Source organism: Bos taurus, chromosome 21 (assembly GCF_002263795.3).
Source record: "Bos taurus isolate L1 Dominette 01449 registration number 42190680 breed Hereford chromosome 21, ARS-UCD2.0, whole genome shotgun sequence".
NCBI classification, from domain to species: domain Eukaryota; kingdom Metazoa; phylum Chordata; class Mammalia; order Artiodactyla; family Bovidae; genus Bos; species Bos taurus.
The window spans coordinates 32,076,155-32,090,265 of NC_037348.1; positions in this window are offsets into that span (position 1 = coordinate 32,076,155).

The following is a 14,111-nucleotide window of genomic DNA, read 5'->3' on the forward strand; positions in this document are numbered from 1 at the left end:
TTAGTCAGTCAGTCTGACTCTTTGCAACCCCATGGACTGTAGCCCGGCAGGCTCTTCAGTCCTTGGGATTCTCCAGGCAAGAACACTGGAGTGGGTTGCCATGCCCTTCTCCAAGGGATCTTCCCAACCCAGGGATCGAACCCAGGTCTCCTGCATTGCAGGCAGATTCTTTATCATCTGAGCCACCAGGGAAACTCTCACTAATCATTAGGGAAATGCAAATCACAACCACAGTGAAATAACACATCGTACCTACTTGGTATGTATATAATCAAAAAGGCAGATAATAACAAGCATTCATGCGGAAGTGGAGAAATTAGAACCTTCGTATGTTGCCACTGGGAATGTAAAATTATGGAGCTGTATTGGAAAACATCCTGGCAGTTCCTTAAAAAGTTAAACAGAGAATTACCACATGACCCAGCAATTCCACTCCTAAGTACTGGGTCGGCCAAAAAGTGTGTTTGGGCTTTTCTGAACATCTTACAGAAAACCTGGAACATGCTTTTTGGCCAACCCACTATATACCCAGAGGAGATGAAAACACACACACAAAAACTGTACAAAAGCGTTCATAGCAGCACTGCCCATAATAGTCAAAAGCATGAAATCAATCCAAATGTGCACCAGCTGATGCATAGATAAATGAAAGGTGGTGTATTCATATAAAGGAATGTTTTCTGGCTATGGAAGGAATGAAGTACTGATACAAACTACAACATGGATGACCCTCTATATCATCTGCTAAGTGAAAGAAATCAGTCACAAAAGCCACATGATCTATATGACTCCAAAATCTTGAGAGATAGAAAGTAGATTAGCGGTCACCTAGGTCTGGATGTAGGGGGTATGAATAGTGACTGCTAATGAGTCCCTGGTGGTCCAGTGGCTAGGACCCCATGCTCCCAATGCAGGGGGCCTGGGTTCAATCTGGTCAGGGAACTAGATCCCACATGCTGGAACTAAGAGTTCTCATGCCACAACTAAAGATCCCGAGTGCCATAACTAAGACCCAATGCAGCCAAATAAATGAATTAAATTAAAATGTTTTAAAAAGAAAAAATCAAACTCATATATGAGTTCACCCCAGAAGTCCCACAGAAGACTTTGGGTCACTCTGAGCCATAGAATCACAATAACCACCTGAGAGAGGAGAGACTCCTAACTACAGGCCGTGATCTTTCCCCACTGCCTGCCACCCCACCCCTCCTCCCAGACTCCAGCACTAGAAAGGGGCAGAGGACAGCAGAGACCACAATTACTCCAGGCCACTGAAATCCTCTGAACTCAGTGCTGGAGGGGAGACACCCTGGGCGTACTTTGTGAGCATTTGAAGTGCAAGGTCGGGGGCCCAGGTGCCCTGCCATTTGTGGGGCAATCCTGCACAAGAAATAATTGTACTTTGTCTTACCTGGTTTTAGACTGTCCCTGCTAAGTCACTTCAGTCGTGTCTGACTCTGTGCGACCCCATAGATGGCAGCCCACCAAGCTCCCCCGTCCCTGGGATTCTCCAGGCAAGAACACTGGAGTGGGTTGCCATTTCCTTCTCCAATGCATGAAAGTGAAAAGTGAAAGTGAAGTCACTCAGTTGTGTCAGACTCTCAGCAACCCCACAGACTACAGCCCACCAGGCTCCTCCATCCATGGGATTTTCCAGGCAAGAGTACTGGAGTGGGGTGCCATTGCCTTCTCCATAGACTGTCCCAGTGGACATTAAATTAAAAGACACTCCTTGGAAGGAAAGTTATGACCAACCTAGACAGCATATTCAAAAGCAGAGACATTACTTTGCCAACAAAGGTCCGTCTAGTCAAGGCTATGGTTTTTCCAGGGTCATGTATGGATGTGAGAGTTGGACTGTGAAGAAAGCTGAGCACCTAAGAATTGATGTTTTTGAACTGAGGTGTTGGAAAAGACTCTTGAGAATCCCTTGGACTGCAAGGAGATCCAACCAGTCCATTCTAAAGATCAGTCCTGGCTGTTCTTTGGAAGGAATGATGCTGAAGCTGAAACTCCAGTACTTTGGCCACCTCATGCAAAGAGTTGACTCATTTGAAAAGACTCTAATGCTGGGAGGAATTGGGGGCAGGAGGAGAAGGGGACGACAGAGGATGAGATGGCTGGATGGCATCACTGACTCAATGGACGTGAGTTTGAATGAACTCCAGGACTTGGTGATGGACACCTCCTGGAGGCCTGCAATTCATGGGGTCACAAAGAGTTGGACACGACTGAGCAACTGAATTGAACTGAACTGAACTGAGTGGACATTCATGTAGGTGAAACTCCTGCTTATGATCATCTGAGCCTAGAATCAAACTCCACTTTAAACAAACTATTTTTCACATAGTTTTAATGTATACTGCATTTCCAGAAATTCAATACTATGTAAATCAAAGAAACTAGGCTTCCTTTTATTTAGAACTTTTCCAAGAGTTGTTCACCATTGCAGAAAAACAGGTCCCAAATGATATTGGCACTAGTGGTGTGTGTGTGCGTGCATGTGTCGTCACTTTAGTCGTGTCCAACTCTCTGCAACCCCATGGACTGTAGCCCGCCAGGCTCCTCTGTCCATGGGATTCTCCAGGCAGGAATACTGGAGTGGGTTGCCATAATCTCCTCCAGTGAATCTTCCCGACCCCAGGATCGAACCCACATCTCTTATGTCTCCTGCATATTCAGGCGTGTTCTTTACTACTCATGCCACCTGAGTCCCTGATAAAAACCTTGGTATCCTGCTTTTGTATCTAAGCTCATTCATGGTGCGAACATCTGACAGCAGTACTTCCAGATATCTTCTGGGATAGTCATTCCCAAGTATTTACATGTTAAGATAATACCCTTTTCAAATTCACACACTGAAGTCCTAACCCCCCAGCACCTCAGGATGTGACTGTATTTAGAGTTAGCACCTTTAAAGAGGTCATTATCATTAAATGAGGTCACAAGGGTGGGGCGCTAATCCAATAGGGTTGGTGTCCACATGCAAAGAAGAAGAGACCCCAGGGGTGCAAGTGCACAGAGGAAAGGCCACGTGAGGACAGAGAGAGAGGGCAGCTGTCTGTAAGCCAAGGAGAGAAGCCTCACCAGAAGTAAACCGGGTAGACACCTTGACCTTGACTTCCAGCCTCCAGAAGTGTGAAAAAGTAAATGTCTGTTGTTGAAGCCACAGTCTGTGGTTAGGCAGTGTTAGTCTCCCGAGCTTCCTAGGTGGCACTAGTGGTAAAGAACCCGCCTGCCAATGCAGGAGACATAAGAGATGTGGGTTGGATCCCAGAGTTGGGATGATCCCCTGGAGGAGGACATGGCAATCCAGTTGAGGATTCTTGCCTGGAGAATCCCCCAGACAGAGGAGGCTGGCAGGCTGCAGTCCATAGGGTCGCTAAGAGTTAGACACGACTGAAGCGACTTAGCACACATGCACTCACACACCCCTCACCCACACACATATGAGCTGTGACTGCAGGTACAGAGACGTGCCAACACTGTTAGCAGCTCCATGAGGCAGGGAATAAGTACACTCATCTCTCTCCTTTTGCTGTGGCCTTTGTATCAGTGCCTCCCATGGGCCTAATGCCACAGGAAGCCCGGGTGATGCAGTCTGTGGAGGTTGCCACCCTGGGGGCAGAGCAGGCTGTAGGGGCATGGAGAATATATGGAGGAGGGGACAATCAGTATATAATGATTCAAAAAATTTTTATATGTAGGTAAGTTATATTACATATGAGTTTTATTTCAACATAGTAAAGCAGCTGTTAACAACATTATTATTATTACAGGGAGCATGGGGTCTGTTTAGGATTGAAAACCACTGCTAACAGCCGCCAGTGCCTCTAGGGAGGCAGGGAAACAGGCTTTGACTAGATACTAGTTTAAAAATGAGAAAGACCATGTCTTAAATATTGTGTCCTATACTGTGGAGTAGGGGAGTTGTAACCACGAAAATGACAGGCAAGTTTAGGAAGTTGACCAAGATATCCTTGCGTGCACACTCAGTCACTTCAGTCATTTCCAGCTCTTTACAACACTATGGACTGTAGCCCACCAGGCTCCTCTGTCCATGGGTCTCTCCAGGCAAGAATATTGGCGTGGGTTGCCATGCCCTCCTCTAGGGGATCTTCCTGACCCAGGGATGAAACCCACATCTCCTGTGTCTCCTGCATTGCAGGTGGATTCTTTATTCCCAACAAGGGAAGCCCCAAGATAACTTTAAGGAATCCAATTCCCAATGGGAAAGGTGGGTATAATTAACCCAAACACAACTGAGGGACAATTATTTTCTTAATATATAAAATATATTAAATTACTTGTATAGTTTTTTAAAAAGCAATAAAACAGTCTCTCTGGACTCAGTAACATTATATTTAATATCATTAAATCATGTATAATTATAGTTTGGAGGATAAGATAGTGTACCTTATCTAACCCAATTTTAGCAGATGGAAAAAATGAGACTTTTTCTGATCACGGAAGTAAATACAAAGATGGAAAATAGATGAAGTAGTCCTACCAATAAACTCGCCTCTGGTTGCAACCCAGGAGCCAGCCCTCTGACTTCTCAATGCTCACTGTTGCCTTCTGTTTGCTAAAGCCCTTCCTCCACATGGTCTTCATTCGTCACCTAAATAACCCACAACAGATAGTGTTTCCTGGTCTGCTACTCAGGCAAACTGCGAGCTCCCTGAAGCAGGGTTGTGATGTGAACTGCTTTATACGTCCTTCAGTTTCTGGTGGACACACTGCTGCTGCTGCTAAGTCGCTTCAGTTTTGTCCGACTCTGTGCGACCCCATAGATGGCAGCCCACCAGGCTCCGCCATCCCTGGGATTCTCCAGGCAAGAACACTGGAGTGGGTTGCCATTTCCTTCTCCAATGCATGAAAGGGAAAAGTGAAAGTGAAGTCGCTCAGTCGTGTCCGACTCTTTGCGACCCCATGGACTGCAGCCCACCAGGCTCCTCTGTCCATGGGCTTTTCCAGGCAAGAGTACTGGAGTGGGTGGCCATTGCCTTCTCCACAGTGAGGGCTAATTACATTCTTTGGTTGGTTATTTGATTCATTTTCCAATTGGTAGGGGTTGAACCAGTAATTTTCAAACTTTCACCTGGAGAGTTTTTCAGAAACACCGTTGTTCGAACCCCTCCCCTAGAGATTCTGATCCAACTGGTCTGCAGACACCCAGGTGACTCTTAATATGTAGCTGGATCTAGTTCAGGGTTTCTGCACCTTGGCACTGTTGACCTTGGGGACTGAATTGTTCTTTGTTGGGGGCAGGGAAGAGCTGTGCATAGCAGGATGTTTAACAGCATCATCAGCTTCTACTCATCAGATGCCAGTAGCACCCTCCCTTCAGCTGTAACAGATAAAAAACAGCGTCTCCAGACATTGCCAAAAGTGCCCCGAGGGCAAACTCACCCCATGTAGAAACACTGGTCTAGTTGCTCTGGATATCACTTTAAGAGTCTAGCTTTGAAAGCCCATAATTTTGTTTTCTCTGGTCTGTTCTGACAGGAAGCTGCCTCACTGTGTCTGGGAAAAGCACTAGGCTGGTGTCCGAAGGAGGACCTGAGTTTCAGCCACTTAACCTCAGTGCAGTCTGGGCAGCTCTCTTTGTTCCCGATCTGGTTCCTCATCAGAGGATGATTGAAGAGTTCAAAGGAGTGGGTCTTTATAATTCCTTCCAGCTCTGAGTCTTTATCCTTGCCTGCTTTACCTAGCAACCGGTTGGAACTGGAGTGTGTTTTCTATTTAATACATTCATTGAAAAGAATTTATATTTCCCATTTAATTAAGAAAAAGTAGATGAAATTGCCTTATGGTTATGACTCTACTGATTTCCCACTCCAGCTCCTGTAGCCACCTCCCAAGAGACAGATGAAAAGTAAGGCATGACATTGTTTTCATTCCTAAGTTACATAACCAATCTCAGGGTGGAATATGATTTAAACAGACAGGAAGAAACACTGCCTTTTTACGAGAGGAATTTAAAAGTGGAGATGATGGATTTAACAATTTAACTTTCAAAGACAAAAAATGTCTGTAGGAAATTTGAAAGGTGGAGGATGTTATTTTTTCTTAATGTAATGCTTGTATTAAATGAATTTAAATGAAGTATTTCCAGTTTGGGGTGTGTGATTTCAAATGAATCTGTGATAATTTAAGGAGACCCCTGTATAACTACCTGTAAAGGAGGCAGAGTAGACCGGACGAAGGTGGAGTAAAGCAGGCTCCACAGAGCCGTCCCCATGCTCTAAAGTAAAAAACTTCAGAGTCCAATCCAGCCACTTCTCACCCCTTCATTACTGCTGCCTGAATTAGTGTAATTGCCTCTTGTTCTTTGCACCCATCTTTTGACTTCCCCTTCCCCCACCCACCACCCTCTTCTCCATCATCTCTTCCCTACAAGATGACCGTAGAATACAACTGGCCCCACTGCCCACTGCCACTTGGAAAAAAGTGCTTGTCTACCAGTGGTCTTAGCTGCCGCATGCAGGGTCTTCGATCTTTGTTGCAGCCTGCGGGATCTTTAACTGCATCGTGTGGGATCTAGTTCTCTGCTCAGTGATGGAACCCAGGCCCCCTGCATTGGGAGTGCAGAGTCTTAGCCACTAGACCACCAGGGAAGTCCCTGCTTTGCCATTTTACTCAGAATGAAAACCGAATAGCTACAGGATTCTGCCCCTGCTCTTTTCCCTTATTCACTCCTCTCCCTCCACTTTGGATACCATTATAATTCCTAAACAGAGCAGGCACTTGGCATGTTCCTGCCTCAGGACTCTTGCACTCGCTCTTCCTTCTCCCAAGGATGCTCTTCCCCAAGAGAGCCGTAGGGTATCTCCTCTACTTTCTTCTGCTGCTGCTGCTAAGTCGCTTCAGTCGTGTCCAACTCTGTGCGATCCCGTAGACGGCAGCCCACCAGGCAAAGGTCCCCTGGGTAATGCAGCCATCATGACCATCTTATTAATACTGCAACCTGCCACATACACGCTGACTCCCCATTCCTTAAGCTCTGCTCTTCTTTAGTTCCCATAGTACTACTCATCACCTTTGAACACACTAGATAATTCACTTAGAACATCTATTCTCTTGTCCATTTCCCTCCACCAGAATGTAAGCTCCACGAGGGCAGAGTTCTTTGTTTCCTTCTCTCATGTTTTCCAAGTACCTAGGATAATGCATGAACATAATAGTTACTCCAGAGACCATTTGAATAAATAAATGAGTGACGAACTATGAAGCCTGAACTTGGGCAAGCTGCTTAGCTTCTCTGAGTCTCTGTCTCCTTACTTTTATATGGAGGTGATGAGTTGCTATATTTACCTAATAGAGTCATTGTGTGAATCAAATGAGTTCTTACCTGAAGAGACTTGGCACAGTGCCTGGCATACAGAAAAGTTTCAGTTAGCTGTTTTTATTGTTATTATTAAACTGTTTCCCAGGACCGAAATCGGGGCGCAGCATCTGCTGAGTGGATGAATGTGCTCCTGGCTGCATGACTGAAAAGCAATGCATCTGAGGCAGGAGCTGGACTGGGAGCCTGGGCAACGTGGAGCTGGAAAGGCAGGTCAGGTGCGGGAAACCCACCTTGAAGATAACCCAGTACACTATGGGTTACGAAGATAAGCCCTGGTATCCCCTCCCCTAAGAGGTGTGTGGCGGATGTGTGGGTCTTAGGGAAAGATCTGTGTTAGGGAAGTGTGTAGAGAATTATCATAAGATGAGAAGGGAAGGAGTGCAGAAGTGGGGAGATCAGATAGGAGGGGGTTGACTCATCTCAGAAGGAGTAATGAGCCCTTGGGTAAGACAACTGTGGTTGGAACAGATGGTGGAGACATTCTGGAGACAGAATCGACTCCTTCAAAGCAGGCTCAGAAAGGCAATCTACTTTTTACACTCTGTCAGGTAGCAGAAATACGATGAACATGAATGATGCGATTCTTACCTACCATTAATTCCTAAATGGACGTTGATTTTTTATTAACAGGCTTTGGGGCCTATTATTCAACAGAGAAGCAGACTGTTTTTCTCATGGGGAATGTTTAGACTAGAAAAAAAGGAAATTCTTTCCTTGCTAAGTAATAATAGAGATGAAGCAGGCATAGCCAAAACACAACGTGAAGGAAAGCTCTGGAACCCACAGTCATGAAACAGTTCTTGTCAAGCCTCAGTGAGTACTGTAGCAGTTTCTCTTAGAAGTTAAAACAGGAAATACCTTGTGATTAAAGCTCCTTTAATTTTTGATAGCTGCTGCTGGTTTGAAAACTTTGGCATTTCAAAATCTCAATAAAATGATTTTTTTTTTTTTGAAGCAACAGAAGGGCAAACCTTTGATAAGGCTGCAAGGTGAGATGAATTCCACAGCTGAAGTTAAGATGCCAGAGATGAAGGCTCCTTTTATACATATATTGGCTGCCAATTGACAGCTCCTGCCCTTTAAACTTAATTGCCAGGGGTCTCTCTGGGACTGGGAGGTTTCACAGTCTGTTGTCAGTCTTTGATGCTCAGGTGGTGGTAAATATTTTAGAAACCAACAACAACCTCCACCCCACCCCCCAGGCTCTAACACCTCTTTGCCCGAATGACACCCCAGCCTCCTACTTTGTTCCCCCCACCCCCACCCCCAGCCCGCTCAGCTTCTCTTCCTTCCTAGCATCCTCTAGGATTGCAAAGTCAGGTCGCCATTGTTGTTATTTAAGTGTTTCTCTCTCTTAGGAGCCACATCTCCTGGCGTGGAACTACAACCTGTCATCTATGTACCGACTCCTCATTCTCTAAGCTCCAATATTCTTTTGTTCCCATAGCTCATCACCAGAATAGGCCCAGAATTTTGAAATTGCCCTTGTTCAGATCCCTAGGACAGTCTGCAGGGCCCTTAGGCATACACAGGAGTGTTGTTCAAACGCTTGTTGAAGGCTGTTCTCTTGATCACTGCCACCTCCAAGATGAAATGACTGTTTTCTTGCCAATTTTTCCTCAAGGGCCAAATCTGGGAGCAGAGGAGCAGTTTCCTTTGGTCTCTGAGATGAAGTGTCCGAAAAACAATGTGTCTGCTCCCAGCCCTGTGAGACTCCCTGTGGGGGCGATGCCGTGGGTGGGAGAGGCGGCGCCTGAGCAAGGAACTGGGGTGAACTCAGGCACCTGTGGAGTGTGTGGGTCTCACTGCACCCTTTTCTACTGGGCACTTAGAAACACTCCCATTCCTTGAAACCTTGCTGTCTGTCTCCATTTCATATAGCAGTTCTCAGAGAGTAGCTCTGAAACCAGTAGCATCAGCATCACCTGGGAACAGGTTAGACATGCAGATTCTCGGGCCCCACCCTGATCTGATTCAGAAACTCAGGAGTCTGAGTTTTACCAAGCCCTCCAGGTAATTCTAGAGGTCAAGTGGGAGAACCCTCTACCTGGCCTGCTATTCTATGGCTGTGGGTCCTCAGATTGCTTTGCTTATAGTTTAGAAAGTCTAGACCCTGACAGCAACAACCTCCATGGCAGGAGGGAAGGAGGGCAGTGAGTGTTGCGAAATGCCTGGGGAGGAAATCTCAGACATGCTCTGGTCTGCTTGGAATCGTGACACCTTTAAAAAGGGAGAGCACTCAACAACTGGGAGGGAGAAAAATATTCATTAAAGAGAAAAACAACTGCTATTTTGAATCAGTAGCAGAGCCAACTGAAGTGATAGCCATAAAACATTTTTACTTCTGACCAGAGAATCCCTTTAGGGCAAGTAATGATCTGTTAAATATCAAAGGAGCAGACCAAGGACCCGAGAACATTGAATAGGGAGAAGAGGTGAGGTGGGGGTGGCGGGGAGGAGGATGTGGGCTCTGCCTTCAGCAGACCACAGCCCAGACCATGGGGAAGAAGACCAGGATCAGGACCAATTCAGAGAACCACAGAGAAGCATGTGTGTGTGTGTGTGTCGGGGAGGGGTGGGGGAAGAAGTGTCTCTTTTGGATCATTATAGCTGCCCAACAGTGGCGCAGCATCTTAGGGGTAAAAGGGAGCCCTCTGACTCTGGGATCCTGTAAGTCTGGGTGGCACTGTGACAGAAACACCATAATAAAGGGTATTCTTGTATCATGTAAGAAGCTGCTCTAGGGTCAATGTTCTGCAGATTAAAAAAACAAAAACAAAACAAAACCAGAACTCTTTCTTTAAGCAAGATAGTCCACCACAATACTTATAAAACAGATCAAAGAGGGGCCTCTTTGGTGATCCTGGGGACATGTCCTCTTTGGAATATCCTAGGTGAGTACCAAGGGCTTCCCAGGTGGCACTGGGTAAAGAACCTTCTGCCAATGCAGGAGACGTAAGAGACGCGGATTGGATCCCTGGGTCAAGAAGATCCCCTGGGGAAGGGAATGGCAATCTACTCCAGTATTCTTGCCTGGAGAATCCTATGGACAGAAGAGCCTGGGGGGCTACAGTCCATAGAGTCACACAGAGTTGGACACTACTGAAGTGACTTAGCATAGCATAGCACAGGTGAGTACCAAAATCCCTTTCGATATGAGCTCCTCTGATTCTGTGGTTCTTCGACCTCTTTTCAAACCAGAACGTCTCTCTCTTCTCCCCAGGCTTCTCTTGAGTTGCCCACAAGCTTCCTTGGATATGTGCTACTAAAATATCAATAGTTACAGAAGATGAGAAAAACCTAAGAGTGCAGCAGTCACACGCCTCACACGCCCCTCCCCAGGGATGCACAGTGACGGCTCCCCATCCTGAGGCCAGCTGAGGGCGGAGGCCCCGATTTGAGCTCACCTGAGAAGGACGGGCCTGTCTTTAGCCACCTTCCGTGTAGACAGGGATAAAAGGCAGGCAGCCTAAAGTCTGAACCAACAGGTAGACCTGAACAGAACGGGTTTTCCAAGCAGTGAGAGACCCATCTTGAAGCTGGCTCAGAATGCTCTCCAAGCCTGCCCTGGTTGGGGGGTCTCAGAAGTGAAGAGGGGGGTTTCCTTAACTTGAAGAAGGGATTCATAGGGCCTGAACTCCATCTTAGGCCTTTCATGCTGATCATGCTTGGCCACTTTTCCAATGGACTCTGAACTCTGTGTTTAGTGCCTATGAAAACAACAACAGAAGGATAAGACCCCCTCCAGACAGGGGAACCTTGAAGATAGTATCTAGGTTACTCATCGCCTAAGAGGAAACATACACTAATCACTCCAGACAGGCCATAAATTTTTCTGTATCTATCGGAGTATAACCTTGGGCTTATGGATTATTGGTTAATTGTTTGAGCACGTGAGCTCACATAGCACATGAATGATGGGGTTACTGGGATTGTATTTTCCTTGGTTTATGTAAGTCTCAAGGAATATGGGGTGGTGGGTTCAGACATGAACACATGGGGTATAAAAGATTTTCACAAATGCTGGTCGGGGTCCTTGGCTAAGAGGAGAGTCTGCCTTGGGCCCGCCGGTGTCATAAACTGCACTCTGCTATCTGCATTGTCCTCCTGAGTGAGTGTGTTTCCCGGAACGCGTGGCTATAACAAACTCTGAAGGGGCCAAATGTGAAATGGACCTGGGGCCCGCTGTGAGGGGGCTGCAAGCCAGGCCCTCCCTTCTCTGTCCAACATTGCTGGCTCTCTGAGTCTGGTTTTTTTCCAACAGAAACTGAGGTTTTGTCATACAATTCCTGAACCACTTGACTTTCTGGATTATAACATCTTCCCCCCCACCCCCCAGTGATGATAGCTTTAGTCTCTCTTGTTGCTGCTGCTGCTGCTAAGTCGCTTCAGTTGTGTCTGACTCTGTGTGACCCCATAGACGGAAGCCCACCAGGCTACCCCATCCCTGGGATTCTCCAGGCAAGAACACTGGAGTGGGTTGCCACTTCCTTCTCCAACGCATGAAAGGGAAAAGTAAGTGAAGTCATTCAGTCATGTCCAACTCTTAGCAACCTCATGGACTGCAACCTACCAGGCTCCTTATAAACACCTAATTGAAACTTTTCCTTCAGAAGAGTAACAGAAAGAAAACATCAAGGAGATTTCACTATGGGGCAACTTCTTCTGGTTAGTGAGAGGCAGGGCTGTGACCTGGAGCTGATTTTGTTCATTTAAAAGGAAAGACAATTATTTATTCATGCAACAAACATTTCCTAAAGCCATGGAGCTGCTGGGTTTCTGCTGGGCATTGGGGATATTTGCAGCTTCAGTTCTGAAGGAGCCATGAGGTCAGGGGATAAACATGGGAAAATCACGGTCCAGGATCCATGCATTGATGGCAGTTGGTTTACATAGGCTGCATAAAAGAAGGACGAAAAGCCTTTCTAAAAGGCTTGTAAGCAGAGGATAGAGAATGTGTAAGCAGCATGAAGTCAGGGTATTGAAACCGAGTTGATTGACCTCTCTATCTAAAATTTTATTTCCTTTCTTGTCCTCTCTGACGTCAATCTTGTGCTCACTGAACACTAATCAGGCAGAGTCAGATGACTAAAGTAGCAGTTGTAGGTAATCTCGATAACCTACAAACTTAGGTTGTTTCTCCAGGGCAAGATGAACTAACAGACTCCGGAGCCATGCACCACCTGGCCAGAGACATCCTGACTCCTGAAACCACGATTAAGAAATGTCACAGAAATGTCACAAGGCCATGAGTAAGCCCAGTTTCTTTGTTCTTCTACTTTAAAAAGCCTCTAACTCAAAGACCAAGTGTGAGTGGGTCTGAGGCTTGTCTCCCAACTCCCTCGCTTGGCACCCTGCAATAAAACCTCACTTTGCTGCCAACATCCGCTGTCAGAGTTGGACTTCCTGTGCTGTGGATACATGTGAGCCCTTTTTACTTGCTTACAGAAGTATGGGCCCGTTCTCCTGGGTGGAGATGAACAGGAGAGGTGCTGAGGAGAAGGGGGCAGCAGATGGCCTGGTGAGCTGGGCAAGGTAAGATCTGATGGGCACTCTCTGCTCAACTAGGGAGTTGAGACTTTATTCTGATAGTGAAGCTATCATCACTGAGGGGTGGGGGGGGAAGATGTTATAATCCAAAAAGTCAAGTGGTTCAAGAATTGTATGACAAAACCTCAGTTTCTGTTGGAAAAAAACCAGACTCAGAATAAAGGGCCAGAAGGAAGGGCCAGGAGTAGCCGTTGATGGGTTCCAAGCAGGAGAAGGTCCTGACCACATCTGTACTTTAGAAAGACTCCTCTGTGAAATGATGCAACATCTAGGATTTGCATCCAAATAACCTTAGATCAAGGCTTCACAGGTAGTGCTAATGGTAAAGAACCTGCCTGCCAATGCAGGAGACATAAGAGACACGGGTTCAATCCCTGGGTTGGGAAGATCCCCTGAATAGGAAATGGCAACCCACTCCAGTACTCTTGCCTGGAGAACCCCATGGACAGAGAAGCCTGGTGGGCTACAGTCCAGAGAGTCACAAAGAGTTGGACACGACTGAAGCAACTTAGCCCGCAAGCAACCTTAGACCAAAAGACAAAAAGCAATTAGTTGGTTGACTTTGTATTGGAAACAGCCCATATATCTATCAAAAGGCTGGTTGAATAAAAAAGTATCAGGCAGCTGTAGCTGGGAATGAGGAATTTCTCCATTTATATTCTGAGTATAAAGGGAATGTGTATATAACAGTTATTTAAGAAAGGCAGGGATCAAATATATAAGCATACAGATGTATCTACTTGTATTTAAAATAAACAATGGGATGACAAACCAATGAGAAGTGGTTACTCATGGGGTGAGGGACCACAAAGAGGGGAGGGATGGAGATAAAAGCTGAGTTTATTTGAATAAAGGTTGTTTTGTATATTTGGAACCAAGTAAATATTTCATGTAAAACACAAAATTAAATTTAAAAAAAGGAATTTCTAAGAGTAAAGAAATAAAATGGAACAAAGGTGCATACGTGTGCATACTGTCAGTGGGGTAAGCAGGCAGGGGAGCCATTCCAAACACAGTGATTTGACTGTATATCTATAGACAGAAAAGGAAAGATACACCCATTTGAATGCAGAGTTCCAAAGAACAGCAAGGGGAGATAAGAAAGGCTTCCACAGTAATCAATGCAAAGAAATAGAGGAAAACAGTAGAATGGGAAAGAAGAGATTTCAAGAAAATTAGAGATACCAAGGGAACATTTCATGCAAAGATG